Source organism: Arachis stenosperma, unplaced genomic scaffold (assembly GCF_014773155.1).
Source record: "Arachis stenosperma cultivar V10309 unplaced genomic scaffold, arast.V10309.gnm1.PFL2 arast.V10309.gnm1.Scaffold_100025, whole genome shotgun sequence".
Taxonomy (NCBI): domain Eukaryota; kingdom Viridiplantae; phylum Streptophyta; class Magnoliopsida; order Fabales; family Fabaceae; genus Arachis; species Arachis stenosperma.
Window position 1 is genome coordinate 165240 of NW_026651369.1, and position 16700 is coordinate 181939.

At 39.3% G+C, this 16700-nt stretch overlaps 1 non-coding gene across 1 annotated transcript; it reads right to left on the reverse strand.

Moving 5' to 3' along the window:
* Positions 1 to 15670: 15670 nt before the first annotated feature.
* Positions 15671 to 15774, reverse strand: LOC130959926 (small nucleolar RNA R71). The gene has a single exon (XR_009078915.1). It is a non-coding gene; the product is annotated as a small nucleolar RNA R71 (small nucleolar RNA).
* Positions 15775 to 16700: the final 926 nt, after the last annotated feature.

The following is a 16700-nucleotide window of genomic DNA, read 5'->3' on the forward strand; positions in this document are numbered from 1 at the left end:
AAATCAATCCCCGGCAACGGCACCATAAACTTGATGCACGAAAACTTGTCTCTCAACAAATTTCCCTTCGGCAAGTATACCGAATTGTCGTCAAGTAAAAACTCACAATAGAGTGAGGTCGAATCCCACAGGGATTGATTGGTCAAGCAACTTTAGTTGGAAGAGTATGCTAGTTCAGCTAAACAGAGTGTAGTTTGAGAATTGCAAAAAAATTAAATGGCGGGAAAGTAAATAGCAGAAAATAAAGTGTAGAATATTAAATGGGGAATTAGGGAGATGAACATGGAAATAAATGACAGAAAGTAAAGAGAATGGGTAAGATCAGAAATGGGGAATTCATTGGGCTCAGGAGATGTTGCATTCTCCAAATCAAGTTCATTTTCATCTCTTCCTCAATCAATGCATCTATTGATCTCCTTGGCAATCTTAGGTGATTTGATCCCAATTCCTTGGCAATCCAATCTCTCTAAGCTTGAACAATTACCCAATTCCTTGATTTAATTGCTCATGGGAAGAGATGAAGTATGGTCACTGATTATACCACATGTATTTCCAAATCAAAGTATTGGGAGGATTACATGTCACTATATCCCCCAGACCCCAATTTGATCCAACATGAGAAAGCATTTCTAGCATGATCTCCTCATCCCTTTTCCAAGGCTCAGAGGAGATCCAATTATGGAGAGTTTCTTTTCCAAGACAACTAACCAATTGAATTAAGATCGAAAGCTTTCTAGCAAATCAAAAGAGAAGAAGGAGGAAGAAGAATGAAAACTATAATTGATCCATCAAATTACAATAGAGCTCCCTAACCCAATGAAAGGGGTTTAGTTGTTCATAGCTCTGGGAACGGAAAATGGCAGAAAAGAATACATGCTTCACTAGTAAAATGCAGAAAAGTAAATATACAGAGGGTAGTTCTCCAAACTGTCAAGCTTCTCTATAGTTCAAAACTACTCCTATATATAATACTCTTCTTGATCTTCTAGTGAGTTCTTCAAGTCTTGGATGTGGGCCTTAGATCCTGAGTTGAAGCAGTTACACTCTTTAGTTGGCTCAGCTTGCAGAAAAGTGTGAGTTAGGCATGGGCGTTAGTGATGTTAATGTTAAGCGAAAATGTGGGTTCAAGAACGTTAGTTGCAATCACCTTTTTCACTAACGTTCCAACCCCAAAATAGTCCACGTTAACTTCAACGTTAGTGGCACTAACGTGACCACTAACTTTGCCTCATGATCCTTCGCAAACGTTATTGGGAATCACCTTTTCCAATAACATTGCATTGTGCCCCCTTTCCCCACGTTAGAGTTCACGTTAACTAGGTTAACGTGGCTCTTAACGTGGGCAAGCCTAAGCTTCGAGAGCGTTAGTGACACTTACCTGTGTCACTAATACTCCAAACGTCCCTCCTCCCCACGTTAGAGTTCACGTTAACTAGGTTAACGTGGCCACTAACGTGGTAGTGAATGCCATCTCCAACGTTAGTGACAAAGGTGATTGTCACTAATGTTGGCTCATCAATCTTTGCTCCACGTTAACTCTCACGTTAGTGGTCTTAAAGTGACCACTAACATGGGCAATGTTAACTTGATCTAACGTTAGTGACAAAGGCGAGTGTCACTAACGTTGGCATTGTCTTCCCTTCCACGTTAGAGTTCACGTTAACTAAGTTAATGTGACTCTTAACATGGCCAATTGCCAACTTTTGGAGCGTTAGTGGTGTTCACGTTTACCACTAACACTGGAGCTCCCTTTATCTCCACGTTAACTACCACATTAATGTAGTTAACGTGGCAATTAACGTGGGCTTATGATGGCTTTGCAGGCGTTATTGGCGACCACCTTTCTTATTAACGTTGCAAGCTCATTCCCATTCCACGTTAGTGGTCACATTAATTAGATTAACGTGGCTACTAATGTGGTTCTTCCTTGCTTCCTTTGTCCTGAAATCAAGCAAATAAAGTGCATCAAAGCTCTAGCCCAAGTCATGAGATTATGCATCATCAATTTGTCATTCAATCCTTCCAAATTCCTCATGAAATCATGTAAAATTCACAATAGTTGCTTGAATCAAGGTGTAAGTGTATTTTCATCCAAAACTTGCCTTATTCACTAAGAAAATGCATGAAACTACCCTAAAATAGTAAACAAAAAGGTCAGTGAAACTGGCCTAGATGCCCTGGCATCACATCTCAAGTTGCAGGCATGCCATGACCTAGGAAGCTCTCCCCATCGAGTTTGAACAGTTTGTAGTAGCCCTTTCCAAGTACTTCTATGACTCGGTAGGGTCTAATGCCAGGGCAACTTGGCCAGTTTCACTGACCTTTTCTTTACTGGTTTTGGATGAAATACACTTACACATTGATTCAAGCAATTATTGTGAACTTTACATGATTTCATGAGGATTAGGCAGGAATTGTATGATATAATTGATGATGCATAATCTCATGACTTGGAATAGAGCTTTGATGCACTATAATTGCTTGATTTCAGGACAAAGGAAGCAAGAAGGAGCCATGTTAGTAGCCACATTAATCTAATTAATGTGACCAATAACGTGGAATGGGGACAAGCTTGTAGCATTAATAGAAAAAGTGATCGCCAATAACGCCTTCGAAGCCATCATAGCCCACGTTAGTTGCCATGTTAACTACATTAACGTGGTAGCTAACGTAGAGGAGGAAGAGGAGCTCCAACATTAGTGGTAAAAGTGATTGCCACTAACGTTCCACAAAGGCACAATGAAGCCACGTTAAGAGTCACGTTAATCCAATTAACGTGAACTCTAACGTGGGATGAAGAACCAATCACCAACGTTAGTGACACTCACCTTTGTCACTAACGTTGGACCAACCCAAGAGTGCCCACGTTAAGATCACTAACGTGAGAGATAACATGGAGCTAAGAATGATAAGCCAACGTTAGTGACACTCACCTTTGTCACTAACGTTAGAGATGACAATCACTACCACGTCAGTGGCCACGTTAATCTAATTAACGTGAACTCCAACGTGGGAAGGAGGGGCGTTTGGAGCGTTAGTGACAAAGGTAAGTGTCACTAACGCTCTCGAAGCTTAGGCATGCCCATGTTAAGAGTCACATTAGTTATACTAACATAAACTCTAACATAGGGAAAGGGGGCAAAAGGCAACGTTATTGGAAAAGGTGAGTCCCAATAACGTTTGCGACGGACCAAGAGGCAAAGTTAGTGGTCACGTTAGTGCCACTAACGTTGAAGTTAACGTTGATCATTTTGGGCTGGAACGTTAGTGGAAAAGGTGATTGTCACTAATGTTCTCGAACCCACATCCTCACTTAACGTTAACGTCACTAACGTCCTAACTAACGCCCATGCCTAACTCACTTTTCTGCAAACAAAGCTGAGCCCACTGAAGATTGTAACTACTTCAACTCAAGATCAAAGGGCCATATCCAAGACTTAAAGAACTCACTAGAAAATCAAGAAGAGTAGTATATATAGGAGTAGTTTTGAACTATAGAGAAGGGTGGCGCTTTTGGAGAACTACACTCTGTATATTTACTTTCTGCATTTTCTAGTTTTGTTAAGCATGTACTCTTCCTACCATTTTCCATTTCCAGAGCTATGAACAACTAAACCCCTCTCATTGGGTTAGGGAGCTCTGTTGTAATTTGATGGATCAATTATAGTTTTCATTCTTCTTCTTCTTTCTTTTCTCTTGATTTTACTAGAAAGCTTTCAATCTTAATTCAATTGGTTAGTTGTCTTGGAAAAGAAACTCTCCATAATTGGATCTCCTCTGATCCTTGGAAAAGGGATGAGGAGATCATACTAGAAATACTTTCTCATGTTGGACCAAATTGGGGTTTGGGCGGATATAGTGACATGTAATCCTCCTAACACTTTGATTTGGAAATACATGTGGTATAATCAGCGACCATACTTCATCTCTTCCCATGAGCAATTAAATCAAGGAATTGGGCAATTGTTCAAGTTTAGAGAGATTGGATTACCAAGGAATTGGGATCCAATCACTTAAGATTGCCAAGGAGATCAATGAATGCATTGATTGAGGAAGAGATGAGAATGAACTTGATCCGGAGAATGCAACATCTCCTAAGCTCAATGAATCCCCCATCTCTGATCTTACCCATTCTCTTTACTTTCTGTCATTTATTTCCATGTTCATTTCCCCAAATCCCCATTTAAGATTATGCACTTTACTTTCTGCACTTTATTTTCCTGCCATTTAATTTTCTGCAACTCTCAACTCAAATTTTGTTTAGCTCAACTAGCACACTCTTCCAATTAAAGTTGCTTGACCAAACAATCCCTGTGGGATTCGTGATGAGCGGATAATTTATACGCTTTTTGGCATTGTTTTTAGGTAGTTTTTAGTAAGTTCAAGCTACTTTTAGGGATGTTTTCATTAGTTTTTATGTTAAATTCACATTTCTGGACTTTACTATGAGTTTGTGTATTTTTCTGTGATTTCAGGTAATTTCTGGCTGAAATTGAGGGACTTGAGCAAAACTCTGAAAAAGGCTGACAAAAGGACTGCTGATGCTGTTGGAATCTGACCTCCCTGCACTCGAAATGGATTTTCTGGAGCTACAGAACTCCAAATGGCGCGCTCTCAACGGCGTTAGAAAGAAGACATCCAGAGCTTTCCAGCAATATATAATAGTCCATACTTTATTCGGAAATTGACGACGTAACTTGGCATTGAACGCCAAGTACATGCTGCTGTCTGGAGTTAAACGCCAGAAAAACGTCATGATCCGGAGTTGAACGCCCAAAACACGTCATAACTTGGAGTTCAACTCCAATAAAAGCCTCAGCTCGTGGATAGATCAAGCTCAGCCCAAGCATACACCAAGTGGGCCCCGGAAGTGGATTTATGCATCAATTACTTACTCATGTAAACCCTAGTAGCTAGTTTATTATAAATAGGACTTTTTTCTATTGTATTAGACATCCGGGATGGTATTTTGAATCCTGTGATCACGTTTTGGGGGCTGGCCATTCGGCCATGCCTGAACCTTTCACTTATGTATTTTCAACGGTGGAGTTTCTGCACACCATAGATTAAGGGTGTGGAGCTCTGCTGTACCTCAAAGTTTCAATACAATTACTATTACTTTCTATTCAATTCTCTTTTATTCTTATTCCAAGATATATGTTGCACAACACTTTGATGAATGTGATGATCCGTGACACTCATCATCATTCTCACTTATGAACGCGCGTGATTGACAACCACTTCCGTTCTACTCTAGGCCGGGCGCATATCTCTTAGATTCCCCAACAGAATCTTCGTGGTATAAGCTAGATAGATGGCAGCATTCATGAGGATCCGAAAAGTCTAAACCTTGTCTATGGTATTCCGAGTAGGATTCTGGGATTGAATGACTGTGACGAGCTTCAAACTCCTGAAGGCTGGGCGTGATGACAAACGCAAAAGAATCAAGGGATTCTATTCCAACCTGATTGAGAACCGACAGATGATTAGCCGTGCTGTGACAGAGCATAGGACCATTTTCACTGAGAGGATGGGATGTAGCCATTGACAACGGTGATGCCCTACATACAGCTTGCCATGGAAAGGAGTAAGAAGGATTGGATGAAAGCAATAAGAAAGTAGAGATTCAAGAGGAGCACAGCATCTCCATACGCCTATCTGAAATTCCCACTATTGATTTACATAAGTATTTCTATCCCTTTTATTTTCTGTTTATTATTAATTTTCGAAACTATAAACCAATTTAATCTGCCTAACTGAGATTTACAAGGTGACCATAGCTTGCTTCATACCAACAATCTCCGTGGGATCGACCCTTACTCACGTAAGGTATTACTTGGATGACCCAATGCACTTGCTGGTTAAGTTGAACGAAGTTGTGAACCATGGTATTGGCATCATGTTTTTGGCGCCATTACCAGGGAATGAAAAGCAATGAATTTTGCAAAATGGAATAACACATGAATAACAATTTCGTCCACCAAGTTTTTGGCGCCGTTGCTGGGGATTGTTCGAGTATGGACAACTGACGGTTCATCTTGTTGCTCAGATTAGGTAATTTTCTTTTCAAAAATCTTTTTCAAAATTTTTCTTTTCTTTTTCGTTTTTCCAAACTATTTTTTCGAAAAAATTAATAAAATACAAAAAAAATCATAAAATCATAAAAATAAAAAAATATTTTGTGTTTCTTGTTTGAGTCATGAGTCAATTTTTAAGTTTGGTGTCAATTGCATGCTTTAAAAATTTTTCTTGCATTTTTCGAAAATTCCATGCATTCATAGTGTTCTTCATGATCTTCAAGTTGTTCTTGACAAGTCCTCTTGTTTGATCTTGATGTTTTCTTGTTTTGTGTTGTTTGTTGTTTTTCATATGCATTTTTTGTTTGTTAGAGTCCATGCATTAAAGATTTCTAAGTTTGGTGTCTTGCATGTTTTCTTTGCATTAAAAAATTTTTCAAAATTATGTTCTTGATGTTCATCATGATCTTCAAAGTGTTCTTGGTGTTCATTTTGACATTCATAGCATTCTTGCATGTATTCATTGTTTTGATCTAAAAATTTCATGCATTGAGTATTTTTGTTGTTTTTTTCTCTCATCATTAAAAATTCAAAAATAAAAAAATATCTTTTCCTTATTTCTCTCCAAATTTTCGAAATTTTGGGTTGACTTGGTCAAAAATTTTCAAAATTAGTTGTTTCTCACAAGTCAAGTCAAAATTTCAATTTTAAAAATCTTATCTTTTCAAAATCTTTTTCAAAAAAATCATATCTTTTCCATTTTTTTCTTATTTTCGAAAATTTTAAAAATTATTTTTCAAAATCTTTTTCTTATCTTATATCATATTTTCAAAAATATGCTAACAATTAATGTGATTGATTCAAAATTTGAAGTTTGTTACTTTCTTGTTAAGAAAGGTTCAATCTTTAAATTCTAGAATCTTATCTTGTAGTTTCTTGCTAGCTAAGTCATTTTAAAAATTAAATCTTTTTCAAAATATCTTTTTTTTTTAAATTTTTATTTATCTTTTATCTTATCCTTTTCAAAATTTTATCTTTTTCAAAATTTGATTTCAAAATATCTTATTTAACTTCTTATCTTCTACCTTTTTAAAATTTTGATTTCAAATCTTTTTCAATCAACTAACTAACTTTTTGTTTGTTTCTTATTTTTTTTTCAAAACCACCTAACTACTTTTCCCTCTCTAATTTTCGAAAATATCTCATCCCTTTTTCAAAATTCTTTTTAATTAATTAATTGTTTTAATTTTAATTCTATCTTATCTTTAATTTTCGAAAATACTAACCCCTTTTTCAAAATTATTTTCGAAAATTCTCCCTCTCTTTTCTTATTCTATTTAATTAGTTAATTACTAACACTTCTCTTCACCTCTCTTCATCTAAAAATCCGAACCATTCTTCTTCACTCTTCTCCCCTTTCTTCTATACTAACATAAAGGAATCTCTATACTGTGACATAGAGGATTCCTCTTTCTTTTCTTGTTTTCTTCTCTTTCATATGAGCAGGAACAGGGAAAAAGGCACTCTTGTTGAAATAGATCCAGAACCTGAAAGGACTTTGAAGAGGAAATTAAGAGAAGCTAAATTACATTATTCTAAAGGTAACCTTTCAGAAATATTAGAACAAGAGAAGGAGATGGCAGCCGAAAATAATAATGCAAGGAGAATGCTTGGTGACTTCACAAAGCCAACGTCCAAATTTGATGGAAGAAGCATCTCCATTCCTGCCATTGGAGCCAATAATTTTGAGCTTAAGCCTCAACTAGTTGCTTTAATGCAACAAAACTGCAAGTTTTATGGACTTCCATCTGAAGATCCTTATCAGTTTTTAACTGAGTTCTTGCAGATCTGTAAGACTGTAAAGACGAATGGAGTTGATCCTGAAGTCTACAGACTCATGCTTTTCCCTTTTGCTGTAAGAGACAGAGCTAGAATATGGTTGGATTCACAACCCAAGGATAGCCTGGACTCCTGGGATAAGCTGGTCACAGCCTTCTTGGATAAATTCTTTCCTCCTCAAAAGCTGAGCAAGCTGAGAGGATGTTCAAATCTTCAAACAAAAAGATGGTGAATCCCTCTATGAAGCTTGGGAAAGATACAAGCAGCTGACCAAAGATGTCCATCTGACATGTTTTCAGAATGGACCATATTAGATATATTCTATTATGGTCTATCTGAATTTTCGAAAATGTCATTGGACCATTCTGCAGGTGGATCTATTCACCTGAAGAAAACGCCTGAAGAGGCTCAAGAACTCATTGATATGGTTGCAAACAACCAATTCATGTACACTTCTGAGAGGAATGCCGTAAATAATGGGATACCTCAGAAGAAAGGAGTTCTTGAAATTGATGCTCTGAATGCCATATTGGCTCAGAACAAAGTGTTGATTCAACAAGTCAACATGATCTCTCAAAATCTGAATGGATGGCAACATGCATCCAACAGTACTAGAGAGGCAGCTTCTGAAGAAGCTTATGATCCTGAGAACCCTGCCATGGCAGAGGTTAATTACATGGGTGAACCTTATGGAAACACCTATAACTCATCATGGAGAAATCATCCAAATTTCTCATGGAAGGATCAATAGAAGCCTCAACAAGGCTTTAACAATGGTGGACGCAACAGGCTGAACAATAGCAAGCCATATCCATCATCTTCTCAACAACAGACAGAGAATTCTGAACAAAACACCTCTAATTTAGCCAATCTAGTCTTTGATCTGTCAAAGGCCACTTTCAATTTCATGAGTGAAACAAGATCCTCCATCAGAAATCTGGAGGCACAAGTGGGCCAGCTGAGTAAGAAAGTCATTGAAACTCCTCCCAGTATTCTCCCAAGCAATACAGAAGAGAATCCAAAAGGAGAGTGCAAAGCCATTGACATAGTCAATATGGCCGAATGCACAAGGGAGGAGGAGGACGAAAATCCTTGTGAGGAAGACCTCCTGGGATGTCCCTCAAGTAAGAAGGAGTTTCCTATTAAGGATCCAAAGGAATCTGAGGCTCATATAGAGACCATAGAGATTCCATTAAATCTCCTTCTGCCATTCATGAGCTCTGAAGACTATTCTTCCTCAGAAAAGGATGAAGATGTAACTGGAGAGCAAGTTGCTCAATATTTAGGAGCTATCATGAAGCTGAATGCCAAGTTGTTTGGTAATGAGACTTGGGAAAGTGAACCTCCCTTGCTCATTAGTGAACTGGATACCTGGATTCAGCAAATTCTACCTCAAAAGAAACAAGATCCTGGCAAGTTCTTAATACCTTGTACCATAGGCACCATGATCTTTGAAAAAGCTCTGTGTGATCTAGGGTCAGGGATAAATCTTATGCCACTCTCTGTAATGGAGAAGCTGGGGATCATTGAGGTACAACCTGCCTTGTTCTCATTACAATTGGCAGACAAGTCATTGAGACAAGCTTATGGAATAGTAGAGGACGTATTAGTAAAGGTTGAAGGCCTTTACATCCCTGCTGATTTCATAATCTTAGACACTAGGAAAGAAGAGGATGATTGCATCATCCTTGGAAGACCTTTCCTAGCCACAGCACGAGCTGTGATAGATGTCAACAGAGGTGAATTAGTCCTTCAATTGAATGGGGACTACCTTGTGTTTAAGGCACATGGCCATCCCTCTGTGACAAAAGAGAGTAAGCATGAAGAGCTTCTCTCAGTTCAGAGTCAAGAAGAGCCCCCACAGTCAAGCTCTAAGTTTGGTGTTGGGAGGCCACAACCAAACTCTAAGTTTGGTGTTAAGACCCCATATCCAAACTCTAAGTTTGATGTTGGGATTATACAACATTGACCTGATCATCTTGTGGCTCCATGAGAGCCACTGTCAAGCTATTGACATTAAAGAAGCGCTTGTTGGGAGGCAACCCAATTTTATTTATCTAATTTTATTTTATTCTATATTATTGTTATTTTGTGTTTTATTAGGTACATGATCATGAGGAGTCACGAAAAAAATCAGAAAAATTAAAAACAGAGTCAAAAATAGCAGAAAAAAATTCGCACCCTAGAGGAAGCACAGGCTGGCGTTCAACGCCAGTAATAGCATCTGGCCGGCGTTCAACGCCAGAACAGAGCATCATTCTGGCGCTGAACGCCAGAAACAAGCAACATTATGGCGCTGAACGCCAGGAATGTGCCCAGAGAAGAAAAGCTGGCGCTGAACGCCAGTAACAAGCATGAAACTGGCATTCAACGCCAGAAACATGCTTTACATGGGCGTTGAACGCCCAGAATGTGCACCACACGGCGTTTAAACGCCAGAATGGTGTGCAAAGGCAATTTACATGCCTACTTGGTGCAGTGATGGAATTCCTTGACACCTCAGGACCTGTGGACCCCACAGGATCACCTCAGGATCTGTGGACCCCACAGGATCCCCACCTACCATATTCCCACCTTATCTCCTAATCCTAGTTTTTGTGATTACTCTTCCCCATGTCACACTTCCCAACACCCTTCACCAATCACCTCAATCCTCTTCCCAATCACCCCCTTCACCACTCACATCCATCCACTTTTCCCATAAACCCCATCTACCTTCAAAAATTCAAAACATTTTCCCACCTATTCCCACCCTAAATGGCCGAACATTCACTCCCCCTTCTCCCTATAAATACCCTTCCATTCTACTTCATTTTCACACAACACAAACCCTATTCTCCCACTTAGCCGAACCTACATCTCCCTCTCTACTATTTTTTCTTCTTCTCTTCTTCTTCTCTTCTTTTCTATGCTCGAGGGCGAGCAATATTTAAGTTTAGTGTGGTAAAAGCATAAGCTTTTTGTTTTTTCATTACCATCAATGGCACCTAAGGCCGGAGTATCCTCTGGAAAAGGAAAAGGGAAGACAAAAGCTTCCACCTCCGAGTCATGGGAGATGGAAAGATTCATCTCCAAAAGCCATCAAGACCACTTCTATGATGTTGTGGCAAGGAAGAAGTGATCCCTGAGGTCCCTTTCAAGCTCAAGAAAAATGAGTATCCGGAAATCCGACATGAAATCCGAAGAAGAGGTTGGGAAGTCCTAACCAACCCCATGCAACAAGTTGGAATCTTAATGGTTCAAGAGTTCTATGCCAATGCATGGATCACTAGGAACCATGATCAAAGTATGAACCCGAGTCCAAAGAATTATCGCACAATGGTTCGGGGGAAATACTTAGATTTTAGTCCGAAAAATGTGAGGTTGGCATTCCACTTGCCCATGATACAAGGAGATGAACACCCCTACACTAGAAGGGTCAACTTTAACCAAAGGTTGGACCAAGTCCTTATGGACATATGTGTGGAAGGAGCTCAATGGAAGAGAGACTCCAAAGGCAAGCCAGTCTAACTAAGAAGACTGGACCTCAAGCCTGTGGCTAGAGGATGGTTGGAGTTCATTCAACGCTCCATCATTCCCACAAGCAACCGATCTGAAGTTACTGTGGATCGGGCCATCATGATTCATGGCATCATGATTGGAGAGGAAGTAGAAGTTCATGAGGTCATCTCCAATGAAATCTACAAAATAGCCGACAAGCCTTCACCCATGGCACGGCTAGCTTTCCTCACCTTATTTGCCATCTATGTTACTCAGCTGGAGTTATCATAGAAGGAGACATCTCCATTGAAGAGGATAAGCCCATCACCAAGAAGAGGATGGAGCAAGCAAGAGAGACCCTTCCGGTTCTCAAGAGATGCATGAGGAAACTCATCATCAAGAAATCCCTGAGATGCCTCAAGGGATGCACTTTCCTCCCAACAACTATTGGGAACAACTCAACACTTCCTTAGAAGATTTGAGCCACAATGTTGAACATTAAGGGTGGAACATCATGAGCACTCCATCATTCTCCATGAAATAAGAGAAGATCAAAGAGCAATGAGGGGAGCAACAAAGGCAAGGAAGGGACATAGAAGAGCTTAAGAACATCATTGGTCCTTCAAGAAGAAGACGCCACTAAAGGTGGATTCATTCCTTGTTCTTTATTTCTTTCTGTTTTCGGTTTTTAATGTTGTGTTTATCTATGTTTGTGTCTCTAATTCATGATCATTAGTATGTAGTAACCATGTCTTAAAGCTATGAATAAATTCCATTAATCATTCACCTCTCTTAAAAGAAAATGTTTTAATTCAAAAGAACAAGAAGTACATGAATTCGAATTTATCCTTGAATTTAGTTTAATTATATTGATGTGGTGACAATACTTTTTGTTTTCTGAATGAATGCTTAAACAGTGCATATTTTTGATCTTGTTGTTTATGAATGTTAAAACTGTGGCTCTTGAAAGAATGATGAACAAAGAGAAATATTATTGATGATCTGAAAAATCATGAAATTGATTCTTGAAGCAAGAAAAAGCAGTGAATAGCAAAAGCTTGCGAAAAAAAATTTGGCGAAAAAATAGAAAGAAAAAGAAAAAAGCAAGTAGAAAAAGCCAATAGCCCTTAAAACCAAAAGGCAAGGGTAAAAAGGATCCAAGGCTTGAGCATCAATGGATAGGAGGGCCCAAAAAAATAAAATCCAGGCCTAAGCGGCTAAATTAAGCTGTCCCTAACCATGTGCTTGTGTCATGAAGGTCCAAGTGAAAAGCTTGAGACTGAGTGGTTAAAGTCGTGATCCAAAGCAAAAAGAGTGTGCTTAAGAGCTCGGACACCACTAACTGGGGACTCTAGCAAAGCTGAGTCACAATCTGAAAAGGTTAACCCAGTTATGTGTCTGTGGCATTTATGTATCCGGTGGTAATACTGGAAAACAAAGTGCTTAGGGCCACAGCCAAGACTCATAAGTAGCTGTGTTCAAGAATCAACATGCTTAGCTAGGAAAGTCAATAACACTATCCAAAATTCTAAGTTCCTAAGAGACGCCAATCACTCTAAACTACAAAGGAAAAAGTGAGATGCCAAAACTGTTCAGAAGCAAAAAGCTACAAGTCCGCTCATCTAATTAGAATTAATATCATTGATATTTTGGAATTTACATATTCTCTTCTTTTTATCCTAATTGATTTTCAGTTGCTTGGGGACAAGCAACAATTTAAGTTTGGTGTTGTGATGAGCAGATAATACGCTTTTTGGCATTGTTTTTAGGTAGTTTTTAGTAAGTTCAAGCTACTTTTAGGGATGTTTTCATTAGTTTTTATGTTAAATTCACATTTCTGGACTTTACTATGAGTTTGTGTTTTTCTGTGATTTCAGGTAATTTCTGGCTGAAATTGAAGGACTTGAGCAAAACTCTGAAAAGGCTGACAAAAGGACTGCTGATGCTGTTGGATCTGACCTCCCTACACTCGAAATGGATTTTCTAGAGCTACAGAACTCCAAATGGCGCGCTCCAACGGCCTTGGAAAGAAGACATCCGGAGCTTTACAGCAATATATAATAGTCTATACTTTATTCGGAAATTGACGACGTAACTTGGCGTTGAACGCCAAGTACATGCTGCTATCTGGAGTTAAATGCCAGAAAAACGTCATGATCCGGAGTTGAACGCCCAAAAACACGTCATAACTTGGAGTTCAACTCCAATAAAAGCCTCAGCTCGTAGATAGATCAAGCTCAGCCCAAGCATACACCAAGTAAGCCCCGAAAGTGGATTTATGCATCAATTACTTACTCATGTAAACCCTAGTAGCTAGTTTATTATAAATAGGACTTTTTTCTATTGTATTAGACATCCGGGATGGTATTTTGAATCCTGTGATCACGTTTTGGGGGATGGCCATTCGGCCATGCCTGAACCTTTCACTATGTATTTTCAACGGTGGAGTTTCTGCACACCATAGATTAAGGGTGTGGAGCTCTGCTGTACCTCAAAGTTTCAATACAATTACTATTACTTTCTATTCAATTCTCTTTTATTCTTATTCCAAGATATACGTTGCACAACACTTTGATGAATGATGATCCGTGACACTCATCATCATTCTCACTTATGAACGCGCGTGATTGACAACCACTTCCGTTCTACTCTAGGCCGGGCGCATATCTCTTAGATTCCCAACAGAATCTTCGTGGTATAAGCTAGATAGATGGCAGCATTCATGAGGATCCGGAAAAGTCTAAACCTTGTCTATGGTATTCCGAGCAGGATTCTGGAATTAAATGACTGTGACGAGCTTCAAACTCCTGAAGGCTGGGCGTGATGACAAGCGCAAAAGAATCAAGGGATTCTATTCCAACCTGATTGAGAACCGATGATTAGCCGTGCTGTGACAGATCATAGGACCATTTTCACTGAGAGGATGGGATGTAGCCATTGACAACGGTGATGCCCTACATAGCTTGCCATGGAAAGGAGTAAGAAGGATTGGATGAAAGCAATAAGAAAGTAGAGATTCAAGAGGAGCACAGCATCTCCATACGCCTATCTGAAATTCCCACTATTGATTTACATAAATATTCTATCCCTTTTATTTTATGTTTATTATTAATTTTCGAAACCATAAACCAATTTAATCTGCCTAACTGAGATTTACAAGGTGACCATAGCTTGCTTCATACCAACAATCTCCGTGGGATCGACCCTTACTCATGTAAGGTATTACTTGGATGACCCAGTGCACTTGCTGGTTAAGTTGAACGAAGTTGAACCATGGTATTGGCATCATGTTTTTGGCGCCATTACCAGGGAATGAAAAGCAATGAATTTTGCAAAATGGAATAACACATGAATAACAATTTCGTCCACCAATTCGACCTCACTCTATTGTGAGTTTTTACTTGACGACAATTCGGTTACTTGCCGAAGGGAAATTGTTGAGAGACAAGTTTTCGTGCATCAAGTTTGGCACTATTGCCGGGGATTGATTTTGTATCGACAATGATTAAGTTGGAAGTTCACTAGATTGAGCATTTTCTTTTTATTGTTTAATTTGCCTAGTCATTTAATTTTAGTTTCAAATTAATCCTCATCCCCTATCCCCTCGTTGTCTTCTTTTCTTTGAATTTACTTACAATTCTGCTCACTAACCCACTAACTGTTTGATAATTCGCACCAATCACACTAATAATCACTCTAACAAGAATAATCACTTCATTTTTTCTTATTGTATGCTCTGTTAGTTGTATGACAGGGAGAAGAAGCGGAGCTTCAACTTTCTTTGATTCCGAACCTGAGAGGAGCCTCCGTAGATTAAGGAGGGAAGCAAGAGGGAAAAGAGTTGTTGGTGCTGAGAAAGAGGAAGAGTACTTTGAAAAAAACATGGAGGAGAACTTAGAAAACAACCATGAAGAAGAAGCTCACAACCATGCCAGAGAAGGCCCTGTGAATCATGCTGGGCAAGAGAGGAGAGTTCTAGGCTCTTACATCAATCCAAATCCAGGAAATTGTGGAAGTAGAATCCAAAAGCCCACCATACATGCCAACAACTTTGAATTAAAACCTAGCTCATCACCCTTGTTCAGAACAACTGTTCATTTGGAGGAAGTGCCCAAGAAAATCCCAATCAACATCTAACCACCTTCCTGGGAATATGTGACACAGTGAAGTCTAATAGTGTTCATCCGGATGTCTATAGACTGCTTTTGTTCCCTTTCTCACACAGTGACAAAGCATCTAAGTGGCTGGAATCCTTCGCAAAGAAGAGCTTAATAAATTGGGAAGATGTAGTGAACAAATTTTTTTCAAGATTCTACCCTCCTCAAAGAATTAACAGGCTGAGAGCTGAGGTACAAACTTTCAGGCAACAAGATGGTGAAACTCTCTATGAGGCATGGGAGAGGTTTAAGGACTTAACAAGAAGGTGCCCACCAGACATGTTCAATGAATGGGTTCAACTGCACATTTTCTATGAAGGTCTTATGAGTCAAAGAAGGCCATAGACCATTCATCAGGGGGCTCTCTAAACAAAAAGAAAACCATAAGAAGCCATAGATGTAATTGAGACTGTCGCTGAGAATGACTACTTCTATGCTTCTGAAAGGAGTAACACTCGAGGAGTAATGGAGCTGAACCACATGGATGCATGCTGGCTCAAAATAAGATGATCACCAAGCAGCTAGCAGATCTTACCAAGAAGGTAGAAGAAACCAAGTTGCAGTAGTCATCACTCATCACCAGCTCAAGAAGGAGTGAATGCATGAGAAGAAGATGACTGGAAACAAGCCAACTATGTTGGAAACTTGCCCAGACAGACCTATGATCCATACTCCAAAACTTACAATTCTGGTTGGAGAAACCACCCTAATTTTGGGTGGGAAAACCAACAAGACCAAGGCCAAGACCAGAGACGCCACAACCACAATTCCAATAAACAATGCAACTCACCAACATACCTCACAGAGATCTTATTAACACCCGCCTAATCACCCTTCTCAACCACCTAACCTCAACCCACCATCACTGACGAGGATAGACTCTCTAGAATTGAGACTCTACTTGAAGATATGTAAAGAAGTCCAAGACAATAGAGTGTTCAAGGATGAAGTGCGAGCCAATATAAAACCAGGGAGACACCATCAAGAGGCTGGAGTCCCAAGTGGGGTATCTATCTCAACAGTTTCCCAAACCCACTGATAGTTTCCCAAGTACACAGAGAATAACCCAAGAGGAAAAACAAAGAAAGTAAGGTGGGAAGAATGTAAGATGATCACTATAAGTGATGAGAGGAGTGGAGGAAGTGCACACACACAACAGACAACCTCCAAGACATTCCAAAGGAAAAGCATGAAGAAAGAAACCACG